Source organism: Canis lupus, chromosome 21 (genome assembly GCF_003254725.2).
Source record: "Canis lupus dingo isolate Sandy chromosome 21, ASM325472v2, whole genome shotgun sequence".
Classification (NCBI taxonomy): Eukaryota; Metazoa; Chordata; class Mammalia; order Carnivora; family Canidae; genus Canis; species Canis lupus.
Window position 1 is genome coordinate 36206275 of NC_064263.1, and position 27260 is coordinate 36233534.

The following is a 27260-nucleotide window of genomic DNA, read 5'->3' on the forward strand; positions in this document are numbered from 1 at the left end:
TGCTTCGTTTCAGGGCTGTGTTCTGGACCCCATTCTCCAGGGTGGGTTCGGTCTCGGGGAATGTTATTTTGTTCCCTGGGTGTTTAGCTAACGATGTAGTAACAGGATCACCCTTTAATTTGTGTCTCCAGCTGGAGCATTTCAAGGCCTTCCTTAGGCTTTTCTGCTGCCTGATTTGCCTTTTGGCTTTAGGTTGTATGGTGCTTCGTTTAAACGTGGCTGGTGAGGAAATTTCCCCATCATACCCCAGGGCACTGGGATGATCTGGTTGGCTGAGCACCTGGAAAGAGGCAAACCAGGTGTGTCATTAGACCGAGTGGCACCACCTCTGGCTTCCTCTCCTCCCATCTCTGATCAACGTGGAAAGCATGCTCTTCATGGCCTTTGGCAAATGCTTCCTGATGATAAATCCGATGTGTATATTGTGCACGTGCTTTGAACTTCCTCCCGGGGAGTCTTCCAAATTCGTTGGATTAGCAACTGGATTCAGTGGCAGATGCCTTCTTGAGGAGACCAGTAAGGTGTGTGCCCTTGGGGATGGTGTCAGATACCAAATACCTGCTTCTTCCACTGTTCCCCAGGTTGGGGCGGGGTGTGCGTGTGGCGGGAAGGCAGTGTAAATGAGCAGGGAGGAAGATTTAGACGAGATTTAACGTTTAGAAGTAACAAAGTCGAAGCTGTTAAGATAGAATTTGTTTTGGAAAATCCTTGTCATGCACATTAGCAGACATATATGAAGTATTTGTTGGCGTCTTTTAAAAGTTGAAGCTGTTTTTAGTTTAGGCTTGATATGACATGTTATGTCCTATTCATTTAGTTGGTAAAGTTTAGTCTGTATATTTAGAAAATAGAAACCTGGAGAGTTTTTTCTCCCATCAGTCGAGAGGTGGTGGGGAGGGGAAACTTTGTAGAACGTTATCAGGACGTGGATGTGGGAAGTGTGTTCCCAGGGGTCCCTTGCCTAATAAAAAATAAGATTCATCTGATGCTTTACAGTTCACATAGTTCTTTGAGTAGGCTAACTTGCTCAGCCCTCTCCACAACTTGCCTTTCACAAGTGAGGAAATGGGGTTTCAGAGATTAGGAGGCTTGCCCAGGATCCTACAGCCAGTGAGCGGGTGAAGGGCAGCCGAGCGCGGAAACTGTCCCCAGGATGCCGCTGAATCATGCAGGAGGCCGCCTTTGCTGTGCACTCTCCATCCTGCCAGCTCTGGAGTGGGAAGAGGATGTGTTAGGACAGCTACGGAAGGGTGACATGGGCGTTGGGGAGGGCATGCCGGTGGGGTCTGGGGACAGGAAAGTTACCAGTTCAGACAGGTTTCTCTGCAGTGTTCAGGGCACGGAGAAAGCAGGAATGCACTCATGGTCTGTCCACTCGATTGCAAACCAGGCTGACTGTCTTCCTCATGCAGGGAGGGTTTTGTTTTGTTTTGTTTTTAAATACCGATTCCTGCAGTTCCTGCTGGATCTTCTAAGTCAGACTGGCCAGTGGTGATGCTTGGGTTGGGGGCCTTCTGAAACCTTTCTGGGCGATTCCTGTTAAGGTATCTTAATTCTGGCCCCAGGTTTCTTATCTAGGAAAGTTCTATAAAATTTAGCTACTTGATGTCTCTAGGGAGCTTGTTAGACCAGCAGGATCTGAGAGCCACCCCCCGCCCCCAACCTCCAGACCTGCTGAATTAGAATCTTCATTTTAACAAGATTCCAGGTGAATGGTAAGCACAGCTAGTATCTCAGAGAGACCTCAGGGGACTGTGGGATGGGGTCATTGCACATATACATTCTAGGGTCGTCATTTGTCTTTTGAGTTTCCTTGTTATATAACTTGTCTAATCAGAAATTGATTTTAAATCAGATTTATCAATATTTCCTTTATGGCTTCTAGGTTTTTCATTTGCATGCAGACTGTCTTACTTTGAAATTATTACTTTTTTAAAAAAAGAGAGGTCATGATATACTTTACATAGTTGACTGTGGCTAGAATTCTTTTGGTGTACGAAGAGTGAGGCAGGGAATCCGGTCTTTGATACCTAATGCTTGGCTTGTCCCAACACTGTTCCTTCAGTCTTTTCTCCAAGGATCTATACATTGAAGTCATAGGTGTTCTGTTATCTACCGAGAGCCTTAATTACCATCGCCCTGTCATGGGTTATGATATCAATAGAGCTACTCATTTTTCATTACTCCCCGTTTTAAGATTTTTCCCCCCTGCCTTTTCTCACCAGTTTGGTTATCTAAATCTATTTAATTTTAGAAACCCTTTGTCTAGTTCAAAATATTTTTCAGAAACTATTTTTATTGGGGTTCTATTAAGTTTATAGATGATTATAGCCTCATTCTACTTTTTAAAATATTTTTGTCTTTTCTAAATTATATATACTAGTTATTCAGAACATTTTCCAGTAACAGTCATGCCAGCCTTTGTAACAGCTATTTTGAAAGTTGTAAGAATATCTTCTGCGGGCTTTTATCTTTGGAGAGAGTCTCCCTAACCTGATTGTCTTATCCAGTAGGTGTCTATTCTCTTTCCTCCTCAGCTCAGCTACTTGTTATTTGTAATCACTGTGTCCTGTTCATTTGTCTCAATGAAATTAGTTTGTTGATTATGACTTACCCCCTAGATTGTAAGCCCCACAAGGGAGGGTTCCATGTCTCTTTATGGCCAGTGTGATTGCTCAGTGTTTAGGCAATTTCTGGCAGTTGGTGCTCAGTAAATACTTTAAATGAATTGGAATGAAAGAAATCCCAGTAACCAGAGCTTCTGGCCCGTTAGTTGAAGATTAGTTTTGTGTAGAATTGTGTAGACTTGGCTCTCAGTTTGAATTCAGCCTACCATTTGAGAAATTATATATGGCATGTATAAAGTGAATGGTGGTTTTTTTGGGGAAACATTAGTTATCTACCTCTGAAAGGAAGACAGGCCTGGGAGTATTTTCATCTACAAAAGCTGACAAGGTGGTCTGAATTCATTATGGAGAGGGTGGGGTTTGGTGTCCGCTGGTGTGTAGCACAGGCCTTGTCACCAAGCAGGTCATTTTTTTGGTGAATAATGCTCCGCCTCAGATTCTGTTACTTAGAATATAGCAGCATCTCCCTTTTAGAGTCTTCTGTTTATGTTAAATTCTTTTTTTAGATTACTGCAAAGAACGTTGGATCTTTTTTCTGTTTCTAAAAGTCCCTTAGAGAAATTAATATCTCCCATTGAGTAGAGCCTTTCATTTTAGGCACAGATACCTGACTTGTGAGCTCCTTATGGACAGGGACAGGATCTTCATTCATTTTAATAATGTTAACTAACATCCAGGTGCTTGAAAAATGCTCAAATAGCGAGGGACACCAAACTAACAAACCTGCAATTATATTTTGAAATTATTTAAAAACTGACATTTTATTGGTGGATTGCAGTGGAAAGAGGTTCTGCATATATTTTAGTTTCTGCTAGCATCCTTAAAGTCACATTGGTCTTAAAACCTTTTCCTCCTGTGATGGAATAATTTCTAGAAATTGTATTTCTCAACTCTCAGTATTTCCCCTCACTCTGAGGTGAGAAGGGTGGGATATTTGGATGGAGTTGGTCAGTCACTTAAAACGCTGCTGCCTTTGCTTCTTAGTCTACTATTTCAGGTCTATATTTGGAATAAATTGAAACTCCAGGAGCATTTGAGGCCTTTAACACATTTGGTGCCAAGGGTTCTGGTCTTATAGATTATAAGTAGTTCAGTTGATTGTTCCTTCAATTAAAAAAAATATTTTGAAAATAGTCATTGTGGCCATACTGCTTGCCCTTGCAGTTCCCTCCTTGAGCTCCATTTGAGGGTCTGTGGAAGACTCACCCTGGGAAGGACAGAGACAGGGATCTGTCTCTAGCTAGCACAGGCCCACCTTCAGTTCAGCTTTGGAGCAAAACCCTAGCAGTCCCCGCTGGGGCCCCCGGTGTCTCACCCCCTTTGAATTTGTGTTTGCTTCTTCGTGTGTACCCTGTACACTATTTGAAGAGAGTGTGTAAGCCTGTTCTGTTTTCTTTAATAAAACTGCATTTATCCTTGTGTGGACAGATTGTGTTCTTAGAATCCACATTCTTAGAGAACATCAGGAACCGTTTACTTAGATTTTCCCCCCCTTTCTTTAAATAAAGGTTTCCTCTGACTTATCAACTCTAAAACTGTTGAAAGCTGGCAGAAAAAGTTGGTTGAAGGGAGAAGGCACTATTCTGGAGCATTTTAATTTAGTAACTATATTTTGGAGTGATAAGGGCTCTTACTTTTCTAAGGACCTATAGCCAACAAAGTATGACTAAGATCTCAAATCTAAATCGGGCCTTGCTTTTGATCTGGGAAATGGGATGTTTGGAAAAACCAAACAGGGAGGCTTGAATAAATGAGGTGCCACCATATTGAAAGTTGTTTTTAAGTAAAGGGGGAGTTTGAATAATTGGGGCAGGTTGTGCCTGGGAGTCCTCCCTGTCTTCTTTGAGTTCAGAAGATGGTGTGAACTTTCAACTTAGTGCATGCTGGCATCTGTATTCATGCTGGCATGCTGAGGATTGAGAGAATGAGATCTCTGTTGATTCAAGGACCATCAAGGAAGCAGGGTAATGGGAGAGATAGCTGTGTTAAGGAGATTTTTCCAGTCTCCTGTGGTGAGTGATGTGATGTGGTGGGGAGGTTGAGGGTCTGCTAGAGAAGAGACTTGGGGGCTGGGGGTTCTGAGTTTGGTACTACCAAAGCTAAAACAAAGACAGCTTACATTGGGAATGTGAGCTGCTTGTCCTCTGGACCACTCAACGTAAACAAGATGAATTTCTGTATGAAGTCCCAGTGAATGACAGTGTAATGCAGGAAATGTGAATGTCCCACAGTTGCCTACAGGAGCCCTTGAGAGCTAGTGTTCTCACCCCCGTGTCTCTCTGGCTGGCTCCAGAACCCTTCTTTTGATCTGTTCATGGGCTCTATAACTGGAGGCCTGGGGGAGGGAAAGCCAGGCTCTGGACTTCCTTTTCCCCCCAGAGTGCCCCAGAGTGGTGAATTCTGCTGTCAGCACCGGGAGGCTGCCTCCTGGTCTGCCCCTTGAACCAGACCCTTTGGGTGTTCAGCAGCCTCAGCTGTCAGTGGTCCCGGGCTGGTTCCAGCCTGCAGCCATGCAGGGCGCCAGTGTTGGAATTAATCTGGCTCTTACCATCTGGGAACATCAGGGACAGGTAAAGTAGGGTTTCCCTCTCCCTCGGCTCATCCCCTAGACTGGTCCCTGTCACAAACCCCCTCCTCTGCTTCATGCCGCCCATCTGCACAGCGCTTTGGGCCTTACTGCCCTGTGGCCAAGTCTACTGTCCTGTTCGATCTTCAGAACTGAGGGTAGAACATGTGAGGCCTGTAAGCTTCATTTTAGGGATAGGTTTGAGGCTCAGAGAAACGCACCTGGATGTGTAAGGAGCAGAGTCCAGCTGGGGACCCTGAGTCTTTGTTAGGTGCTTATAAGGCTGAGTTGGCACCTCCAGCCAGCACTGCCTTTGTCCCAGGCCCCAAGCCTCTATGCAGTCTCTCTCCTGAGAACGATCTCTCATATCAGTGACTTCTTTCCATTCCCTCTGAAGCCATGACCATCTTCTCTTGTCTGGGTTTCTCTAGCCGTCTCTGAGATGATCTTCCAACTTCAGTGTCGGCTGTGGTTAATGAAGTCGCTACACTATCATCATCATTACCCAGCCATACTCCCCCCCCCCCCCCCCCCCCGTAGTAGTTCTTTTACACCTGGCATTATACTTAGCGCTTTGCAATTTGTTTAATTTTCACAATAATTCTGTGAAATAGGGGTAGGTGGTATTCACATCCCTCCCCCCACCCCATTTAATAGAAGAGGAAGTGGAGGCTCAGAAATGAAGTACCTTGTCCAGAGTTGTGCAGCCAGTGGTTTTCAGAACTGGGATTCAAACCCGGACTGGCTGGCTTCTCTTTTAGCTGCTACACCTGATCCTGGAGTCAGATTTCTCAAGAGCCTCCTCTGGCCTGTGTGCCAGTGGCGTGTCCTTTTCAGCCTGGTTTTTGAGGGCGCAGCCGTGTGATCTCAGTGTTGTCCTTCCAGCCTGGTGTCCTACACGTGGGGTCTTGTCATTTTACACATGTGCCATCCCCGTGCTGTGCCCTGTACCAGGAGGGCTTCCCTTAGCAGAGAATGAGGACTTTGGTGTCTGGCTGTGCTACCAAGGATGTGTGTGACATTGTGCAAGTCACTCCCCCTGGCTGAACCAGGGTTTCCCTGCCCAGTCCATGGCGGCAGTGTCCCTTCACACACTGTGGTGTGAGACTTAAGTGGTGCATGGCACATGCTCAGGGACAAGTTCCACCTTTTCTGTTGGGTCTGTCAGAGTCTTCTCTGCAGCCACCTCTTCCAGGAAGTTTTCTGGAAGAAGACTTCCTCCTTCCTCCTTTACCGGAAGAGGATCTTGACTTTCTTTGGCTCACCGGTGTCTTAATGGCACCCTTACTGCCCAGTGAGCTTTACCATTCTTTTTTTTTTTCTTAAAGATTTTATTTATTTATTCATAGAGACATGAGAGAGCGGCAGAGACACAGGCAGAGGGAGAAGCAGGCTCCATGCAGGGAGCCCGATGGGGGACTCGATCCTGGGTCTCTAGGATCATACCCCAGGCTGAAGGCGGGCGCCAAACCCCAAGCCACCCAGGGATCCAACCTCCTCTCATTTTCAAGTCCAGGCTTATGGGGTAGTGCAAATTTGCACATCTATCTTCTAAGCAAATTAGTTACACCCCCAAATCTCTGGAATCAGAGTGGCCCTGGGTGTGCTTTCATTTTATTTTACTTTATTTTATTGTTATTTGGTGAAGGCTATTTTAATAATTATTTAAAAATTTTTTATTTTGAAATATAGTTGAAATACAATATTATATTAGCTGCAGGCGTAGAACATGGTAATTCAGCAGTCATATATGCTGTGAAATGCTCCCCATGATAAGTATAGTCACCATCTGTTGTCAGACACTATTATTACAATATTATTGACTTTATTTTCTATGCTGTAGTTTTCATTCCCATGCCTGACTTATAATTGGAAGTTTGTATTTCTTTGAAAGATTTTATTCTAGAGAGAGAGCATGTGCAAGCATGAGCAGCGGGGAGGGGCAGAGGGAGAAGGAGAGGGAAAAGCAGACTCCCCACTGAGCAGGGAGCCTGATTGTGGGGCTTGATCCCAGGACCCTGGGATCATGACCTGAGCAAGAGGCAGATGCTTAACCAACTGAGCCACTTCTGGCGTCCCAGAAGTTTTTATTTCTTAATTAACCCTTCACCTAGTTCATCTTATCCCCTTTCTCTCCCCCCTGTGTCTGGGGACAGCCAGTTGTCTGGATTTATGAGTTTCTTTCTGCTTGTTTTGTTTTTTGCATTCTAGATATAAATGAAATCACGCAGTGTTTGTCTCTTCTTTCACTTAGCATAATATTTTCTAGGTCCATCCATGTTGTCACAAATGGCAAGAGTTCATTCTTGTTTTAAGGCTGGATAATATTGCATTGTATGTACACACCAAGTATTCATCCATCCATCATCTATCAGGCTGCTTCCGTATCTTGGCTGTTGTAAATAATGCGGCAATGAGCAAAGGGTGCGGATAGCTTTAAGAGCTAGTGTTTTCCTTTTCTTTGGTAAATACCTAGGAGCAGAATGACTGGATTGTAGGGTAGTTCTATTTTTAACTTTTTTGAGGAACTTCCATCCCGTCTTCCCCGGCAGCTGACCAGATTGCAGTCCCACCAACAGTGCCCAGGGGCTCCCTTCTCTACACATCCTCGCCAACACTTGTTATTTCTTGTCGTTTTGATGTTGGCCCTTCTCAGTGGCATGAGGTGATATCCCATTTTGGTTCTGATTTGTGGATGTGCTTTTTAAAACACTGCATGGGTTTTAGAGCGTGGAAAGAGGTGTGTCAGAGGAACCTGGCTCCCGCCGAGTCAGAGGCCTGTACTTATCCTCTGTTACGGCTGCTTCAGCGTTGTGGTTGGTTGGTTTGGGGAGCTCCCCTCCATGTACCAAGACCACAGGAGGGTCATGTGTATACTGGATGGGCTCCGCCAAGCACAGGAAGGGAGAGTGCAGTGTGACCACTCAGTTTGGTATGTGGAACTGCCAGAGGAGCCACTCTTTCCCCTCTGAGAAGTTATGGGTGACCGAGGTGTCTGAAACCAGGTGGCCTGCATCGTGTTAACTCTGCTGATGAGGAAGTCCTGGTACTCTCTCCCACCCTCCTGGCCAGCCACTCCCACTCAGTATATTCCTTGATTTCAGCTGTGCTCAACTGTCTGCTGCCTCCCTGCCCTCTCCCACCTGCAGCTATCTGCCATACACTCTTGCCCTTGTCCAGCTCGTTTCTTTTTTTTTTTTAATTTTTTTATTTAAAAAAAAATAAATTTTTTATTTATTTATGATAGTCACAGAGAGAGAGAGAGGCAGAGACACAGGCAGAGGGAGAAGCAGGCTCCATGCACCGGGAGCCCGATGTGGGATTCGATCCCGGGTCTCCAGGATCGCTGCCCTGGGCCAAAGACAGGCGCCAAACCGCTGTGCCACCCAGGGATCCCCCCAGCTCTTGTTTCTAAAGAGAATGTTCATCATTTCACAGAAGCCTTCCCGGCTCCTACAGGGTGTTATAACTAAGCCTGCCTTCCTCTCCCTTAGTCCCCGGTGCTGTTCTCTGTGTTAGCATCGATCACAGTGCCCTCTGTGTTGGATTTATCCCTCTCAGCCCCCCTGAGGACAGGAACCTTCTGTCCCACCTGGTACACAGGAGCTCAAAACCTGCTTCCCAGGTCAAAATATTTGGATGTGATAGTAATAGCTGACATTTGCCAAGCGCTAGCAGTGTTTTATGAGCGGGTGAGTCCCGTTTCTGGTGGTGGTCACTCGTTTTTGGTATCTTCAAGTTCTCTTTGAGGATATTGCAGAGCTGTCCGAGAAACAATATAGTATTTGTGCTAGCAAAGACCTACACCATGCGTCTGTCGAGCCGTTGGCCTTGCGGAGTAGATATCCAGTGGGTGCCTTCCTGTGGGATGACTGAATGAATGAACCAGTAAACGGATGAAAAGAGCCTCCATCTTCCGGGAAGGAAAGAGAGGTAGAAAGGACTAACCCTCTACTGCCCCTGAAGCTGAACTTTGTGTTTGGCTTGGGGTTCGGAGCAGGAACCGAGCTGACTGAGCTCTGGGCATCCACATTTCTTCTTTGTAGTCACTCCTGCTTTGGAGAGCCATCAGGTCTTCTGTGTCTTCTTACACTTTCCTAGACCCCATGTGTCCCCCGCCCCCACCTGCTTCTTCAGAATCCTAGAATTCTACGACCAAGATTCAATCAGATATGGAAAATATCTCATGGCCTCAAAATCCTCACCTCATAATCCTCTGAAAATAGTTGGTGTCGTTGTAGCATGATGCAGTTCAGAGAAGCACCCGAATGCTGGCCCTCATTAACCAAAGCCCCAAGGCTGGATTATACATGCTCTTTTTTTTTTTTTTTTTTTTGGATTATACATGCTCTTGAGATCCCCTTGGTGGAAGAGTGGAGGAGGCACTTGTCAATGTTTTGCTCGTATTTGCGTGCATCTCTCCAGGCAAACGATGAGAACGACCAGTTCTTTGAAACACTTGACACGTACAGAAATGAAGAAGATTTTGCCTTATATTGTGAGAACGAGGCAGCAGAAATTGTTGCAGTGTGGGTTTGTTGGGTGTCATATAGATAAATTCTGCTTATTACTTAGCCTTCTAGAATGGTGCTGTATGTGTAATATACAATGTGTATATTATACTAAGATCTTTTATGAGTTATTTATGGTAATAATTCTTAGGGGGGTTTACTTTTTTGTACTGCAGTTTGTGCACTGCTCGAGGAAAGTTTCAGTTAAAATATGTCAGAAGAGGTGATAAATCGTTTTTTTCACATTGGCTGACGAAATCCATCGCCTGAATCTCTCAAATATAATCTCACTTTTGCCCTTGTGTATCTTGCTGAAACTTTTAAAATAAATTGAATGAGCTCCATTAGGCAATATGGGCTTGTGTTCTCACCATGCTTATTTACAAAGGCTAGTTGAGTGTCAATGATGAAATCGAAACTTAGTTTGAACTTAATGTGCGAAACAAAATAAATTTGAGTCTTTTGAAGTTTTACATAAATATCTGTCAGAGCCTGGTACCAAGTATCTGGGGATTTTTAGAGCTGACCTCATTGAACATTGAATTATGTTGTAGGAGATACATTTTAACAGTGTTTTCCTCCAGAAATAAAAGATTTAGCTGGCCAGTGAAAGTACTTCAACTCCCTCCAAATTGAACATTTTCTGATAAGAAATGTTACCCAACTTTAAAATAAAAATTTCCTGTTGCGTTTCTGGGTTAGTTTAGTTGAATGGATTTCTGAGGCTTGGCAAGTAAAAGGTTAGAATAGTTAACATTTGCAACTCTTTGTGAATCAGGTATTTTGGTATATGGTTGACAAAATAAAAGGGAAACATATTAGGAGCTTCGTTTGTGATTTAAACCTATATGTTCATGAGAATAGTTTCATTGTATTTATAATTACTGTAACTTAAAATTTTATTTATTTAAAGATTTTTATTTATTTATTTGAGAGAGAGAAAGAACATGAGTACATGATCGAGGGGGATGAGGGGAAGGGAGAAGCTGACTTCCTGCTGAGCAGGGAGCCCAGGACCCTGACCCCAGCTGAAGGCAGATGCTTAACCCGCTGAGCCACCCAGGCGCCCCAGTGCTATAACTTAATTAAGGAATTTAATCCCACTTTGTATCTGTTTTCTTACACATCAGGGTTATACATAAGGTTTCCTCTGAAGGAGGGATGATGATGCTGTTCAAACCATCGCTGTAGCTATTTCTCAAGCAGGCAGTTGGCAGTGTGCGTGTTGACTTGGTAACTTGTCGCCAAGCTCCTTTCTTTCCTGGCTCGTTCTAGGACCCTCAGGATTCTCTGGGGGTAGCCAGACCAGATGCGACACTCTGGATGCACACATCCTGCAGTTCATGAACGCTCCAGGCTCGAGTTGGAGGGTCAGCCTGGCTAATGCCTGTCAGGGAAGCAGTGGTCACGGTGATAGCTCCTGACATTCTCTGCGATCGTCCTCTTCATCCCCATTTTACACTGATGGGAAAACCAAGCTAAGAAAAGGCATGTGACTGGCCCAAGGTCATGTCTTGACCTTGACCCAGGAATCTTTTCACCATGCAAGATGTTGCACTTGTAGAGCTCAGTTGCTGTGTCTAGGAGGAGAGTTTTAGTTTATCAGACTGTCTCCAAATCATTGGCTAGTTGGAGATTTTCCAGAAAGTTTAAGTATAGGAAAGAAATGATGTTTGTGGCAGTTTTTCTTTAGCAGAAGCATAATGCCAGCAGAAGACCTGTTTACTCGTGGTGCTGTATTTTTGTGACCACGTGTTTGTCTCACGGTTTGTGGAGAAAAAGCAGTTGATGTGTTTGTTCTTTTTGGAAACACTGGACTGAGACCTAGGGTCACCCCTTTCACTCCTCCTCATGCTTTTGCTTTGGTGGCCAGCCAGCTGCCTGCCTCTGTGTCAAAAACAAAATCCCTCTACCCAAGGACACGGTGGAGCTATCTGCAAGCCATTTTAAGGCACATATTCAGATGTAGTGATGACATTTGCATTTGTTTTCACAAAGTGTACACCGGAACTTAACTTCACTCACAGGCAACCTTCTCAAGCTTAGCTGAATCACTCATAGGTGATTTTCTCTGGGCTGTACTTGTTTAGTCTTTTTAAAAAGAGATTTATTTATTTATTTATTTGAGAGAGAAAGAGCATGAGCAGGGGGGGAGGGGCAGAGGGAGAGGGAGAAGCAGACTCCCTGCTGAGCAGGAGCCTGATGAGGGCTCCATCCCAGGATCCCAGGACCCTTGGATCATGACCTGAGCTGAAGGCAACCACTTAGCTGACTGAGCCACCCAGGTGCCCCTCTACTTGTTTATTCTTCATGTATGTGCATCCTAATCTGCTTCTGCCCACAGCAAAGATGGCTAGAGGGGGCCATTTGTGCTCTGAAGTAACCAGGGGCCTCTGCTAGAGAGAGAGAAGGTGAGAGCTGACGGTGTGGGCAGAGGGGAGCACGGTAGCAGGCACATTAAAAATGCATGTTAAACTGGGGTCTCTGAGCCCTCGTTTGCCCCATTGCTTTGAGTGGTCAGCCCGGTCATCTAGCACATGGGGCACTCGGGGTTCATAATACGGCTGTGGCCTTTCCGAGGCACCCTCCTCTGTTTCAGAAGACAGGGAGGAATTGTAGAAATGGTCTTTACAAAATGAAGAAGTTTTGCTGCTCAAAGCATTGATCAGTATTCATACTGAAACTCTATTAACAAAGAATAGTTTTCCCCTGGGACCCCGGTGACTTGAAGTCTTAGGCTACACTGATTGGTGGCAGTGGGTTTTACTTAAACACAAACAAATTTCCTTTTGTTCAAATATGTGCCCTTGGTCCTAGCTCTGCTGTCTCTCTTTTCCCGCTGTCCCTTAGGGGACAGGACTGCTGAGCAGTCCTACATACCTTAGGCCCTGCAGCTGTTCTTTCTGGGGGCTCTCCTGCCTGTGATCACTTTGCTTTGTGGTCAGAGCCCAGAGCCAGGGACCTCCGTGTGGAGTGTGGTCCTCACCCGGGGCCTGTGCAGTTATGGGTGCACCCCACTAGTGCAGTCCAGTGACCGGGTAAGGCTTTGAACCCTGGGCAAGAACAGAACTTTGCCTGTTTTTCTTGAAGATGCAGGAATCGGTGAGTATGGAGCAGTGCCATGGACAGTTTTGTGGGTCAGAGACTGTCCTGCTGAAGGTTTATGACTCCATCATGCAGAACAGCCTTGGTTGAGGTGAGGGTGGAGGAAAATTTTATAGCTTCTGACAGGAGTTTAAATCGTATGGCTTTTCTGCAGGCCGTTTTGACAGTAGGGATTGAAGTGTTGGTTTGGGACACCTGGGTGGCTCAGTAGTTGAGCATCTGCCTTTGGCTCAGGGTGTGATCCCAGAGTCCTGGGATCGAGTCCCACATTGGACTCCCTGCATAGAGCCTGCTTCTGCCTCTCTGTCTCTCTGTGTCTCTCATGAATAAATAAATAAAATCTTAAAAAAATAAAGTGTCATATTTCCATTCTTATGACCATCAGTTCCACTTCCCAGAACTTAGTGAGAACTTAGTTTAAGGAAAGAGGTATCTTAAGTATGGGCAAGAGTGGCCCTCACTGTACCGTGTGGTGACAAACTGGGACTTTAAAAAAAAATCATTGATAAAGGATTAGCCAAGTAAACTTCAGTAGAATTGCGTAGTGAATATTATGAAGCTGTTGAAAGTGGTGGGGTTGACTTCTGTATTAGGGTGGAGAGATGGCTGAGGGGTTACCTGAGGGTTCCAGGTCAGTGTGATCATTTTTCTGTGTGTGTGTGTGTGTGTGTGTGTGTGTGTGTGTACAATGGGGTACATCTTCTATCATGCTTTTATATGTATTGATTGGGAGGAAGAATCTTAATCAGATGCTAATGGTGATCATTTATTTAGGATTTAGGATCATGTGAGGCCTCTCATTTTCTACCTCCTATATTTCTGAGTTGTTTGAACTGTTCAGAAATGGAAGACCAGAAAAATGAGGTAAACTTCAGAAAGGCAGCCAGTTTGGGCCCTTATTGCAGTTTTCCAGTTCTTTGACTTACTGGACCCTTTCTCATTTCCTTGGGCACCTGGGTGGCTCAGTGGGTTAGGCGTCTGCCTTTGGCTCAGGTCATGATCCCAGGAGTTCCCAGGATCGAGCCCTACATTAGGCTCCTGACTCAGCAGGAAGTCTGCTGTCTGCTTCTCCCTCTACCTCTCCCCTTGCTCATTCACTCTCACTCGCTCTGTCAAATAAATAAATAAAATATATTAAAAAAATAGAAGGGAGTTTTTATACCTTTTAAAACTTTATCACTGTAACATGTCTCTCCTCCTTTGCCCCTTAAACTTGTGCAACAAGTAATGAGCAAAGAAATAAAGTATAAATAATTTGTTAATAAAAGGGATGGAAGTCTGTACGTGTGCTTCATGTTTATAATACGGCAGCCATCACCGGGTATCCACTACGTGCTGGGTGTGTGGGTTACAGGGGTGAATGGGACACGGCTCCTTGTTCTTCGTCCTCTCCACGAAGTGAGGAGTGCGGTGATGACAGTGGACGTGATTATAAACCAGATGACAGCTGCTGACTGGTGGAGGGCAGCCCTGCAGCCACAGCGAGAGCGCAGTGGTTCTGGTCACACAGTCCTTCCGCAAGGGGCAGGTGCCCCTGTCTGGCCAAGCACCGTTCTAGGCCTGGGGATGGAGCAGTGAATGAGGCAGACGAAAGAGAGAACGAGAGAGCAGCAGACCTGTCTTGATGATCACGATCAGGCAGTGATGAAGAGGAGTGACCATGCTTGCAGGCATTTGTTCTGCGTGCGTTAAGGGTAGGGGGTGCAGTGACGATGTGCAGGGGAGACGTGGGTGTGAGCAGCAGGGGAGGGTGGGAGCGGCGGGGTTGCAGGCAGAGGCCCCAGCTGGCCCTGCTTGGGCTGTGAGTCCGCAGCGGTGTTTCCAGGGCTTTGCTGGAATGACGTGTTGAGGAGTGTCGATGGTATCTGTTGGTGACTGGCCGGCCTGCAGGACTTCACCTGGGAAGAGATGTGAGATGGTTAGTGGTTCAGAAAGTTTCCTCTGCCTCTGAGGCTGGATTGAAAGGGAAAGAGACAGGGATTCCAGGGTGCGATCATGGGGAGGCCACCACAGTGGCTCTGGAAGGAGGTGGTCAGGCCGCGTCAGAGGATGGGAGGAAGAAAGAAGTAGTACAATGTGTAGGACTAAGATTGCAAGCAACGGAGATCCTGTGTAGAACAGGAGCTGGGAGACACTGATGTAGTTGTGAAATCCGATTGTTCCTGGGAGCCGATGTTTGTCTGATGCCACCCAGCAAATCACCAGTGGGGGCGCCTTGGTGGCTCAGCGGTTGAGCGTCTACCTTTGGCTCAGGTCATGATCCCGGGGTCCTGGGATCAAGTCCTGCATCGGCCTCCCTACAGGAGCCTGCTTCTCCGTCTGCCAGTGTCTCTGCCTCTTTCTCAGTGCCTCTCATGAATAAATAACAAGTCATCAAGGACCCCCTAAGAGCGTAGCCAGGGTTTTGGCCAGCTCAGCTTCTCCGCCTCCTCTGGGATATTGCATACTGTGAACTCCTCCCTGCAGGAACCAGTTAGACCTTTGTGCAGAGGTCCTGGCTGGCCAGGCTGAGGCCTGGTGGCTAGAGCAGCCTTCTGCACTGCACACTGTAGTCCTTTAGGGGCTGCTCCCTGCTGTCTCGGGGAGGGCTTGGGATGCAGCTCCCTTTGTCCCCTCCTCCTCGTCCCTTGGAAGACTGCACACAGGCCCTTTACCCTCTCAGGATTTCCTGAGAATCACTACGAGGAAACTGATACAGAAGCAAAGGTAAAACAAAGGAGCAGAGGTGAAGTAACCAAGACAGCAAGGTAACCAATTAACCACAGAAACCATGAAAGAAGTGTGGGGTCCTTCCAAGGTTCTACTCCTGCTACGAAGTCACTGTTCTGAGCCTTGGTCCCTGACTCCTGGTTAGGCTGCGCCAGGTTTGCTAGTCTCCTGTCCCCAGGGCTGAAGTTGCCAAACCTTCCTCTCTCCTGCAGTCCTCCCTACCTCTTTCCCCACCATGGCCTCTCCCCACCACCCCCGACCCCCGCAGTGCCAGGTCCAAAGGCATAATTAAGGTACTTTGGGTCAAAGGTGGAGTGTCCCTCTCCAGATCCACTTAGGCAGTTTGCATCTTTTGAGGGACAATCTTCTTGCTTCTTCATGGAATCACCCTGATACTCCTTAAAAATCTCTCACCCACCCCACCTACCCATCATCCATCTGTCCACCCACCCACTCATCCTTCCATCTATCCATTCACCATTCCTCCCTCCTTCCATCTTAATAATTTGAGCTCCTTGTTGGAGCAAACCCCTATTCTTAGCGGTAAAAAAAGAAAGTCAGGGGGCTCTCAGGTCCCTCCTACCAGTCTGACCATTTTGCCTCTGGAAACTTCTGGCACTACCACCTCCTCTGAGGCTTGTCCGGTTTTCCTGCTCCCACACAGCTTCGGTGAATGCTTGCATGTGGTCGACGCCCGAGCTCTGCCCATGTGGCCTCGGGCAGTTTACCTGAACCCCATCTCCCCATCCTCATTTGGTGAAATGGGAATAATAACATACTTACTCAGAGGTTGCTTTGAAAGATGAACTGAAGTAATGCACGTCAAGTCCTTGGCACTTTGGCTGGTATTGATTATGTGCTAAAATATTGCCACCACTACTGTCTTTTTCTGCTCTTGAGAACTGTGTCCTTCCTTTGGGAATAGTAGGGAAAGTAGAGTGAGAGACCCAAGATTTTCTCTGGGTGAGAATCCATCAAATCCAGCGTGCTTGAGGCTGATGATGCAAAGCATCAGAGGGCGATTCTGAACTGACAGCGGTTGAGGGGTGCCAGCTGGGAAGCCTCCATGGGAGGGGGCGAGTCTTCACAGAACTTGGACTCGAATTGATGAGAAGCATCAGCTTTGATGCAGAGTGAAGTGGGAGAGATCTTTGGCCTCTGTCTTGGCAGAGGATTTTCAGGTTTGGGGTCAGGGTGTGGTTAATGGTGAGGGTCCTCAGACTCATGTGCATAGCAGGGATTGTCTGCAGACTCATTTCATGCAATGAAAATTGTCTTAACATGATGCCTGAGTGTTTTTCGACGTCTTCCAGTTAGCTGTCTAAAATGCAGATTCACTTAAGCAACGTTCCTGGAAGTTGTGGTCGTCTGTTGGCTTTTAGGTATTGGATACTAAAATTACTACTGCTACTAGATGGGTCATCTGTAAAATGTTGTGATGCTAAAAAGGATTCCCAAACTTGAAAAGAGTCAGGATCTGTGGATTTTGCCTGGTAAAGCCAGAAAGTTGATACTGGCAGCATTCCAGCTCATGTACTACAGCTGGAGGCTTTTAACTTCAAGTGACAGACAAACTCATATGGCTTTACAATAAGGAGAGCATCTGTCTTCCAAGATTAGAAGTCCAGAGGTTGGTTAGCTCAGCAGCTCGGTGACCTAGTCAAGGACCTGGTTCTTTCCATTTTTCACCATATCATCCTTTGGTATGACGGTGAGCAAATGGCTGCAGCAGCTCCAGGCATCACATCATTACACTAATGCCCAGAAGTCTTTGTTCCCAGACTCTTCTTCTCTCCGTACATATGGAACCTACGGTGTGGTAGCCAGTAGGCTAATTGCCTCTGAGGCCTGTTCACCAGTCACTCTGTTCAAGAAAACAGAAGCCTCCTGAACAGCTGGTCCCAGAAGTGGGAAGGTCTGGAGAGTAGAGGGATAGAGATTGTGCCATATATCGTTGTCCCCAGCAGCTTCGGCCTGGTCAGCCTCCAGTGGTGGTCTGGGGAGACCGGCTGCATTGCTGGCATTTTCATTTTTTTATTTTTTATTTTTTTTAATTCATTTTTTTCCATTGGTGGCATTTTTCAACGAGAGCACACCTTGTGCTGGCCTTAGTACCCAAGGTAAAATGGAGAACCATGGCCTCCCTACTTTCATTCATTCATTTCTTCATTCATCCCAATAGTACTTTCCCAGGGCAGCTATAACAAAATATCACAGGCTGAGTGGTTTAAAGAGAAACTTACTTTCTCCTAGTTCTGGAGGCTGGGGGTCCAAGATCACACTGTTGGCAGGTTTGGTTTCTCCTCAGGCTTCTCTCCCTGGCTTCCAGATGGCTGCCTTCTCTGTGTGCCCACATCTCCTCCTCTTATAAGGCCTCTAGTCATGCTGGATTAAGGTCCACCTTATGAGGTCATTTTACCTTAATTATCTCTTTAAAGACCCTGTCTGTAAATACCATCACATTCTGAAGTGCTTGGGGTTAGGGCTTCAGTATGTGTTTTTTTTATTTATTTATTTATTTTTTTTTGTGGGCGGTGGGGGACACCTATCATCTATTGAATGTCCCAAATGTGTCAGGTACCGTCCTGAGTACTAGGATGTGAGTAAAACAGACAAAAATCCTTGCCGGTATCAAGCTGACTCTGGGTCAGGGGTGTAGCTGTCCCTCAGTTACCCATTCTGGCTCCTGTTCAGGACCATCTAATAGTATGATTTCAATACCTTTCTCTCCCAGACTCCTTTAAATTCATGTCCTGGAGTCATTCCTTCGTTGATACAAAGCCCAGGGTTGGGTAGTCTAGTGTAACCAGCAGAATGGGCATGAGGGAGAGAAGACATCCTTTCCAGTTGGGAAGGATTTTTGAGGAGCCAGAGAACCAAATCCAGCCCAGCTTGGATTCAGCTGGTGGCTGGGAAAAGGGCTCAGGGCACAGGTGCTCTACTCTTGGGGATGTTCCTTTCTGGAATCAGGCCACCCCTGCCCTGGGGGAGCCGTCACCCTGTGAGTGTAAGCAGGGCTCCCGGAGACAGGACCTGCCCTGCAGGAACTTCACCAGAAGAGGCTGAGGGCAAGGAGTCCCCTCCTGTGCATGATTTGGATTTTTGTTGCCAGCTAAAATACAGGATGCCCTGTTAAATCTGAATATCAGAAGAGCAGTCAGTACTTTTTTTTTTTTTTAAGCATAAGTCACTCTCATCATTTCATTTTCCAAGAAGCAATGTTTGTGACAGTTACGATTAAAAAAAAAAATTGTCATTTACCTGAAATTCAACTTTAGCTGGGCATCCTGAATGTTTTGTTTGCTAAATCTGGCAACCCCAGCTCTAGGGGTTCCCCGATTAACCGAGGTGTCGTGAGGTGTATGGACACAGGAGGACAAGGACAGTCCTAGATCATTTGTTGTCCTAAACACTTCATAAAGGAATATTGTGCTCACATCCAAGTGCACCCCGCGGACCCTCCCTTCAAAACCGAGACTGTCATTAGCCTCTTTTGCACTAAGAAATATCGCAAAGAGGTCCTGGCCTGGTGACTGAGGACAGGCTCCGTGTCTGAGGGCTGGAAGGAGGGGGGTGGGCTCAGCCCTGGTGAGAACTTCAGCTAATGCTTTCCTCCTGCCTCCAGTTCTCTTGTCGCATTGGAGCAGCAGGCCAAGCCGGGTCCCTGGACCCCCGTCTTGCCTCATTATCTCTCTTAGACAAAGGGGGTGTCTCTGCAGTGGAGAGGGTGGCTAGAAATGCACAGGGTTTTTTCAGCCCTGGGAGTACCCATCTCCTCCCGATGTCTCTTCACCTCCCTTGTGGACTATCCGTCCTTCCTGTGGCTGAATCCCTGGATGGCAGACAGTGGTCAAGAAGTAACCACTCGTGTGTTCTTCCCAGACTCCTGGTAGGTTTTTTCCAAGGCCTTGTTTCTAGCAGTGCTTTCAAGTCAAAGGTCAGCAGACTCTTTCTGTAAGAAGGCCAGATAGTGAATTTTTTTCACCCCCCCCCCTCCCCCCAGTGAATATTTCTGACTTCACGGGCCACATGGTCGCTGTCACTGCTCCTCAGCTCTGCAGTTGGAGCGTGGCAGCCATAGACAGCAGACGTTGCAAACCAATAGACGAGTTCCAATAACACTTTTTTTATGGACACTGAAATGTAAGTGCTATGTAATTAGTTGTTGTTTTTAAGTAGGCTCCACACAGGGTGTAGAGCTCATCGTGGGGCCCCAGTTCACCACTGTGAGATCAAGACCTGAGCTGAGATCCGTAGTTGGATGCTTTGCCGACTGAGCCACCCAGGAGCCCTGTAATTTATTATTCTTTTGATTTTTTTTTTTAACTGTTTCAAAATATAAAGACCGTTCTTAACTCATGGGCCATACAAAAAGAGATGGTAGGTCCAAATGGGCCCATCCGCTGTCATTGGCCAACTGTGTTCTTCTGAGTCAGCAGCAGAGCTGGCTGCGCCCCACTTGGGAGCCGAATGGCTTCTTGCCCTGAGGTCACAGCTTCTGTTGCTCCCAGGTGACCAACTGGGTTGGGATCTTAAGTGGGGGTGGGGGACAAACACCGCCTTCCCCCCCACTTGTTTGTCTTTCAGCTTTCTCCAATGGAGATATGAACCCACATCCCATAGTTTGCTATACAGAACGGTTTCTGAGTGACTTTGTAAATCAATCTTATTTAGAGAATGAGCCATTGCCAGTCAGGTCTGCCCTATGGTCAGAATGATGATGAATGCAGTGTATAGCGATCATAGGCTACAATATCGGGGGTAATTTTGAGCTAATAAATAAGCAGCAGAACTGAATGGGGGACAGTGCCAGGTCTCTGTGATGACGCTGCCTTCCGTACACAGCTATGTGTGTGCCTTTGGTATTATGTTTCCAGATGGAAAGATCAGATTAGGTTTGGCTTTCTGTCACCAGCTGGGATCTAGCTGTACCTGAGACCCGGGTCAGGAGGCAGGGCCTTTCATCCCGGGGTGTCCTGACGGATGGAGGTCTCGTGTTTTATGGATGTAAGATGTGCTGGGTGAGGTGGACAATGGAATTACACTTCCCACAGAAATCACTCCTGGCCTGAGAATCAAGTTTGCACGTGTGCCCTGTAGCACTCGTTCTTGCCGAATGCTAGGAGATGGGGTGGTTATTAGGTTATGTCAAAGTGGTGTTTGCCTTAATACACGATCCTCCAGCAGTAACCCAATAACAGGAGGTAGATGGGGGAGGTGACCTGCATGTTTCTGAAAGTTGGAAGCATCTGGAAGTCCAGGAGGCTGTGTGTGGTGCTATCAGTGAGCTGGGAGGGTTCTGTACCCCACCCCTCACCCCAGTCCACGGCAGGCTTGAATCCACTAACGTGGGGATGGCTTTTGAGGCATTGAGCAGCATCTGGGCTCACATCACCTGCTTCCCGGCCTACCGCTCTCCACCTCTTTGCTCTTTGGGCAAATTACTTAATCTCACTCTTTATGGAACTGTGCAGTGGGGTATTACTACGAGTCTCTGCCTTCTCATAGGGCTGTTGTAAGAGTAAAATGAGTTCGTGCATATAAAGTGTTTAGAAGCATGATGCCTCGCTCATAGGCAATCTGGCTTTCTTTCCCCTAACCTCCTCCTGTGGGGTAGGGAAGGTACTGGCTCTGGTAGTAATGGCTCAGAATAGTCTCCTCCCACCATCTCTCCTATAGAGCTGCCTCAACACACCTGGGAAAGACTATCCTATGGGTTCTTCGTGGGTTGTCCCTCACGGATGGTGCTTGGCTCCGGCATGACTGAAGGCTGAGATGCTACACCTGTCACTTGATGGTGGTGGGAACATTTCAGTGGATTCCTCAGCTCTCAGAGTATGAAACAGAGATAAGTGGGCATCCTCCCTGCCCCAGGACTATCTTGGGGCATCAAAGAAGAGGAAAGTGGGAGTGATGGAAGCATGCAGCTCCTCTTCAGAGGGAAGGCACCATGCTCTTCCTAGCTGTTCCTTGTGCAGCTACCCCCCCCCCCCCCCCCCCCCCCCCCCGCTCTTGTGGGTCAGGTTTACAGAGTCATGTGGCTCTTCTGTAATTTTGATGGTCTGTCCCTTCCTTTTCAGGTAGAATTATCAACATAATTCACATGTGGAGTTGTGTAAGAATAACATTTTGATTTTGTGTAGGGGTATTTTTGAATCCAGTTTCTCTTTTCTTTAAATTACACTCTTATCTTATCCCCGTAGGGTTCTCAAGTACAGTCCAAGGCCGGTCTATAGTCAGATGCTTTTTTACATTTGTTTTATTGCGATCCAAGCTTTTTTAAAAAAGGAGACATTTCATCAAATCCCATTATCCTCTGCACTAATGTTACCTTATGTGTCTTCCTCTACCTGAGTTTGGGTCGAGTAGTATGAATTTTTACTTTCATATGCTTTACACGTATCATTATGTTCAATTAAGGGCAGCTCTTTAAGAGTTTGAAAGCTTTGCTCTGGGGTGTTCTTGGGAGTCTGAGGATGTTCTTGGGGGGGCTCAAGGGCCTTCCAAACAGCCACTTCTGAGTTGTGTGGTTGCTTTCTGAGATTTTTCAGGGCCGGGGACTCTACTGTCCTGGCCTGGGTCATCCCGAGCTCCCTCCTCTGGGTCTCTTCCAAAAGCAGCAACCCACATTTGCTGACAGAGTAAAATGAGAGCAGTCTGAGCAGTGATGAAGGTGCCCGGGGTTTTGGAGTCTGCCTGGAAGAGGAGGAAGAGGAGAGGGAGGTGGGACTGCATAGCGTGCTCTGGAGGATGTCCTTGTACTCCAGTGGGATGTGAGGAGAGTGTCCGCAGATACCACTCACATTAACAAGGGTAAGATGCCATCCCACAAACTCCCCAAGAGGGAGATGCCACCGATGAGGCGGCCTCAGGCCTGGCTGGGTGCAGGCCATGGTAACCTCCAGCCACGCTGCATACCCCTCAAGCTCTTAGACACTGTGCTCCTTGCTCACTCCAGATGGCTTCTCAGCACATGTCCTCTCCTCTCCCACTTCCACTTTTTTTTTGACTAAAAGGCCAGGCTAGGCACAAGGATTCTTTTGCACTGAAAAGGACAAGCAGTGCCGAAATAAATCTTAGCAGCCTTTGCAGAATTTGATCTAGGAGAAGCTCTGGGTTGGAGGTGGGGTGGCGGTATTGGTTTAAATTGCGAAGAGCTTGACCAGCTCTTCCAGTCTTGGACTAAGAGCCCTGAGACTTTGTGACTTGAAAATTCTGCTTTGGGAAATAAACGGAGGATATAGGCTCCCAGAAGAGGGGAGGGCACGCCGCGGGGAGGAGCATGTGCCAGGTAGCATTGCCTACAATGGAAATTCGAACCCTTCCGCTTCGCAAGCCTGGGTGTGTTGGTGGATGGAACAGGCTGTGGTTTCCAGAATCTGTAAACTCCTCGAGGCATGACTGAGTCCTTTTGCATTTCCAGAGCCTGTTGCTCCATAAAATGGTTACTGAAGCAATTTGAATTATAGATTTCTTTTCTTTGACTGGAAAGGATCTTTGAAATCTAACTTCCTCATTTTGCAGGGGCCCAGACAGGCTAAGCAGCGTTCCAGATCTCAGGCAGTAATTGGCTGAGATGGAGCTCCAACCCCAGCTTTTCCTCCTAGTGAGGGGCATTTCTCATCATATCATGTTGCTCTTCTAATTAAATCCTAGGCAATGTCTATGGCCTGCTTAATTTCTAATTAGATGACTTTATGGATCAATTTGCATTTAATGTTAAATCTAATGTGGAAATCATTAAAAAGTTAGATCCCTAGGGAGAGGAATAGGTACTAACTCCATGCCTATTAAAAATGACAAGTATATGCTCTGTGTTAATACGTGAAGCTTTTTATGTGGAATGGGAAAAACGTTGGTAGAGAATGCAGAACCTCTAGGTGGCCTGTGTGCTGGTGAAAATAGGGGGGGAGCGAGCCGTGTCCTGATCAGATTTTTACAAGGCTTGTCGTAGCTGTTCAGCAGGAATCCTCCTCTGCGACGTTACCATGCCCGCCCTGTCATAGGTCCATTAAGGGGGTGGTTTTATTTAATCCTCAGAACAACTCACCGAAGGCAGCTTCTTATCAATCCCCTTTACAGTCGAGGATACTGAGGCTCGAGGGATGAAGGTCTTGAGGCCAGCAACCAGGTAAGGGCAGGATTGGAATCCAGGCCAGCTTGATATCAGAGTTGGCCTTGGAGTAGCCTGCGAGGTGCTCCCGTGAGTGCTCGGTGATTGTATCGGGCACAGCGCTGCTGTGCTCTGAGGGTAACGTCCGTCCCTTGGATGCTGAAGTGTCCGCAGCTGCTGGCAGTTCGGAGCAGTAGGGGACTGCTTCTTATGGAAGGGAGCCGGGGCCAACTAGGGCCAGCTGAGACACCCTCTCAGCGTCCGCAGGCTTGAAGAGGCAGTTGCTAGCAAATGCCATCCCCTGTGCATGCCTCCTCTGAAGCACCTTCCATCTTTTTTTGTTTTGTTTTTGTTTTTTTTGTTGTTGTTGCACCTTCCATCTTTGAGTGGCTTTTTTGGACCGTGACTTCTTTATGGGCGTGATTTTAGACTTCTATTTCTTTCATTCTCTTGTCTTCTGGGTTGGATTGTCCTCTACTTAGACTGTAAAGAATGTGGTTTTGAATTCCATGTCTCTTCTGTACCGCCTGGTTGTGTCGCAGGGCACAAAGCATTTGGTCCTAACTTGTTGCTCATCTCCTTGAGGTAGTTGTGCAGTTTCCTCCAGGACACGTGAAGGTGGAAGCTCCGGGCCCAGGGCTTGGTATGCACTCTAGGTTAAGAAGCTGCTTGTGTCTTGCTTCTCATTTCCTTCTCCAGCAGGAACAGTATCCTTTTATTTTTATTTTTTATATTTTATTTATTTATTTGTTTATTTATTTATTTAATTTTAATTTTTATTTTTATTTATTTTATATTTTATTATTTTTTTATTTTATTTATTTATTTATTTATTTATTTATTTATTTATTTATTTTATATTTTATTTAAATTCAATTTGCCAACATATAGTATAACACCCAGTGCACATCCCATTTGTGCCCTCCTTAGTGTGCATCACCCAGTTACCCCATCCCTCCCCCCTTCTGCAACCCTTTGTTTCCCAGAGTTAGGAGTCTCTTGTGGTTTGTCTTCCTCTCTAATTTTTCCCCTTGAACAGCATCATCCATTTATGATCGAGACGATCAGATCCAGGAGCATTCACATTTTTTTGGTCTGCTCTTGCTGGTGCCTACTGTTCATTTACTCAGCTACTGTCTACAAGTGCACGGCTCCCCATGGCCGATTTGAGTGGCTGCAGCCACAGTGGCACTGCGCAGACCAAGAAGGATGATGTGCCCCTACCCCCGTGTCACTGAGCTTACACAGTGTGGGCAAATACTAAATACAGTGGGATCCAGATGCTACATACTACCTGCTTATTTATTCATTCATTTATTTTTTCAACAGGCATTTTGAACACTTACTATGTTTCTCACACTCTGCTAAACACAGGCCACGTGAAAATCCGATAATATCTGGTTGCTCAGGGGTTACTTTGCCAGAAAAAAATGTGAGAAACACGGGTCACTCTCTTGTGTTCTGACATTTTATCTCTGAGGTTAAATGCTCCTCTGAGCAAGGATAGGCTTCTAAATGTTGTTTTCCCCACATCCGGCAGATTAATATTTTTTTCCATGTTGTGGGGAGATGGACATTGGAGTTTGGGTGTTTGGACTTGGCAGGTGTTTGCATGATTCTTAGACTAGTGGTTCTCAATTATCCCCATGCCTAAAGAATTGCCTGGGCAGCTGGTGAAGCTCACGTTCAGGTACTTTAGTCCCAGAGGCACGGTTCCCTAGGTTTGCGTTTGGGTTTTAACCTGCAATGCAGGTGAGTTGAGTGCAGATGGTCTATGAACAGCTGCAGGTGGTCAGAATCAGCTAGTACTGGAAGTAAGTGTGTGTCTCTTTGTTTTTACTGAGGAGACTATTTCCCAGAGAAGGGAGGGATCTTGGAATTTGAGGCCACAGTAGATAAGACTTTTGAGCAAAGTAGTCTGGAGTCTCATCCTCTGTCTGGTATCTGGTAGCCTCATACGCCCTTGCATAGGTCGTGTGACTGCTCTGAGCATCCCTTTCCTGGTGAACCTGCCTTGCTGGCTGAGTGATGATGTGATGGGAGGGCCCTAGGCACAACACAGTAGATAGAGACTCTGTGTTGTTGCCCCAAACTAGCATATTGGTTTCCCAGATTCCTGATTCATCCTTTGAGTTGAGCTGCATATAACACCCCGTGATTTCTCTTTATTTCACAAAAGAAAATGCTGCAACCACAATAAAGGAAATGAAACAAAAAAAAAAAAGTTCACCCAGCTTACCATCTGAGCACAACTGTTTTCATTTTTCTTTTAGCCCTTGTCTGAATGCAGGCATATTTCTCTATAGCTGTAATCATATGTAGACCCAATTTTGTATTCTCTTTTCAGTAAACCTTAAGCAAATGTTTTCCAAATGGTTACAGAGTCTTCAAGATGATTTTTAATGGTCTTACCATCTATCATCTCACAGACTGAATTTATTTAACCATTCATCTATTACTGGACATTTAGGGTTTTTTTCCCCCCTATGGTTTTGTGCTGTTCTAAATAATACTTGGAGATATGGCTTCATCCTTACTGTACATTATTTCCTTAGGGTGAATTCCCAAGAGCAGGATTTCTGGGTTAAAGGGCACAAACATTTTTTGGGCTCTCAATGGCTATTGCTTAAACTGCTTTCCAGGAGGGTTGTATTCACCATGCTACCAGCGGAGCAAGAAGGTACCAGTTTTTCAGCAACTTGGCCCGCCTTAGATACTGTCATTTTCACAAAGGTTTGGCTCAGTGGTGCTTCCTTGTTTGATTGAAATTTCTTCAACTCATAAAGTGGAGTATGGCCTTATTACTATTTTTTAAGATTTAATTTGTTTTGTTGTAGGTGAGGCCTAGCTGTTTAAGGTTAGATTTTTCTGCTTAGAATTTTTCAGATTCTTGCATTTTACAGCTAAAAAAAAAACCCGAACCAAATGAACACAAACCAAACCCCAGAGCCTATCTGTATAATACATAGTTAGGACATATTTTTATGGTTGGATTAGCCATTCATGATCTAACTTCCTTGCAGGTCACCAGTTAATGGGGTGATATTTGGAGAGTAGAGGGGCTTTTCCTCTCAAGAGTGCCCTTTCTTCTTTCCTTCCAGCACCCCAGACCCCCATTTCCTGTCCCCCCTCCTCCCCTGGAAGCACTGTTTTTGTCTCTTTGGAGAGAAACCCTGAAAGGATCAGCTTTTCAGCCGTGCCCCCTTTCAGCATATAAAACGTAGGTTTGCCTAAATTATGTAGTACCCGAGCCAGCATAAAGCAAATCACAGCGTTGTAACAAATTGCCTTTAACTGCTCTGCAAAAGCAAATGTCTCAGGATGGAAGAAAGGTGTGTTCGAGGGTGTAATCTTAGCTTGCGGTGAAGGGGAGTCCAACTTGTTTTTCAAGTTGGTCTTGAATCACTTTGTTCTCTCTGGAATGCTCACCATCCTCAGCGTGACAAGAGTTTGCTTGATGACAAACTCCTTCACTCTGGGAACACACCACACCGCGGCCACCGGACTGGTTGGTTGGTTTGCTTGCCTGGGGTGAACGACTGCACCGGCCTCGCCTTGCCACGGCCCCTGGGCCACCTGACCTGCAGGAGTCTGGTCCCCCAGGCACCCCCCCCCCCCTTACAGTGGCC

The 27260-nt window shown here is 46.3% G+C and overlaps 1 protein-coding gene across 9 annotated transcripts in view; it reads left to right on the plus strand.

Moving 5' to 3' along the window:
* The window catches only part of TEAD1 (TEA domain transcription factor 1), a 269130-nt gene that overhangs the window by 24453 nt on the left and 217417 nt on the right, over positions 1-27260 (plus strand). For 2 of the 9 annotated variants that reach the window (XM_049099151.1, XM_049099153.1), the window contains exon 1: positions 387-521. The exons of 5 other annotated variants lie outside the window; for them this stretch is intronic. The gene's annotated coding sequence lies outside the window, so the exon portion shown is untranslated. Of the gene's footprint in view, positions 1-384; positions 522-27260 lie in introns of those variants that run through there. 2 more of the 9 variants (XM_049099150.1, XM_049099152.1) reach the window with 2 other exon arrangements.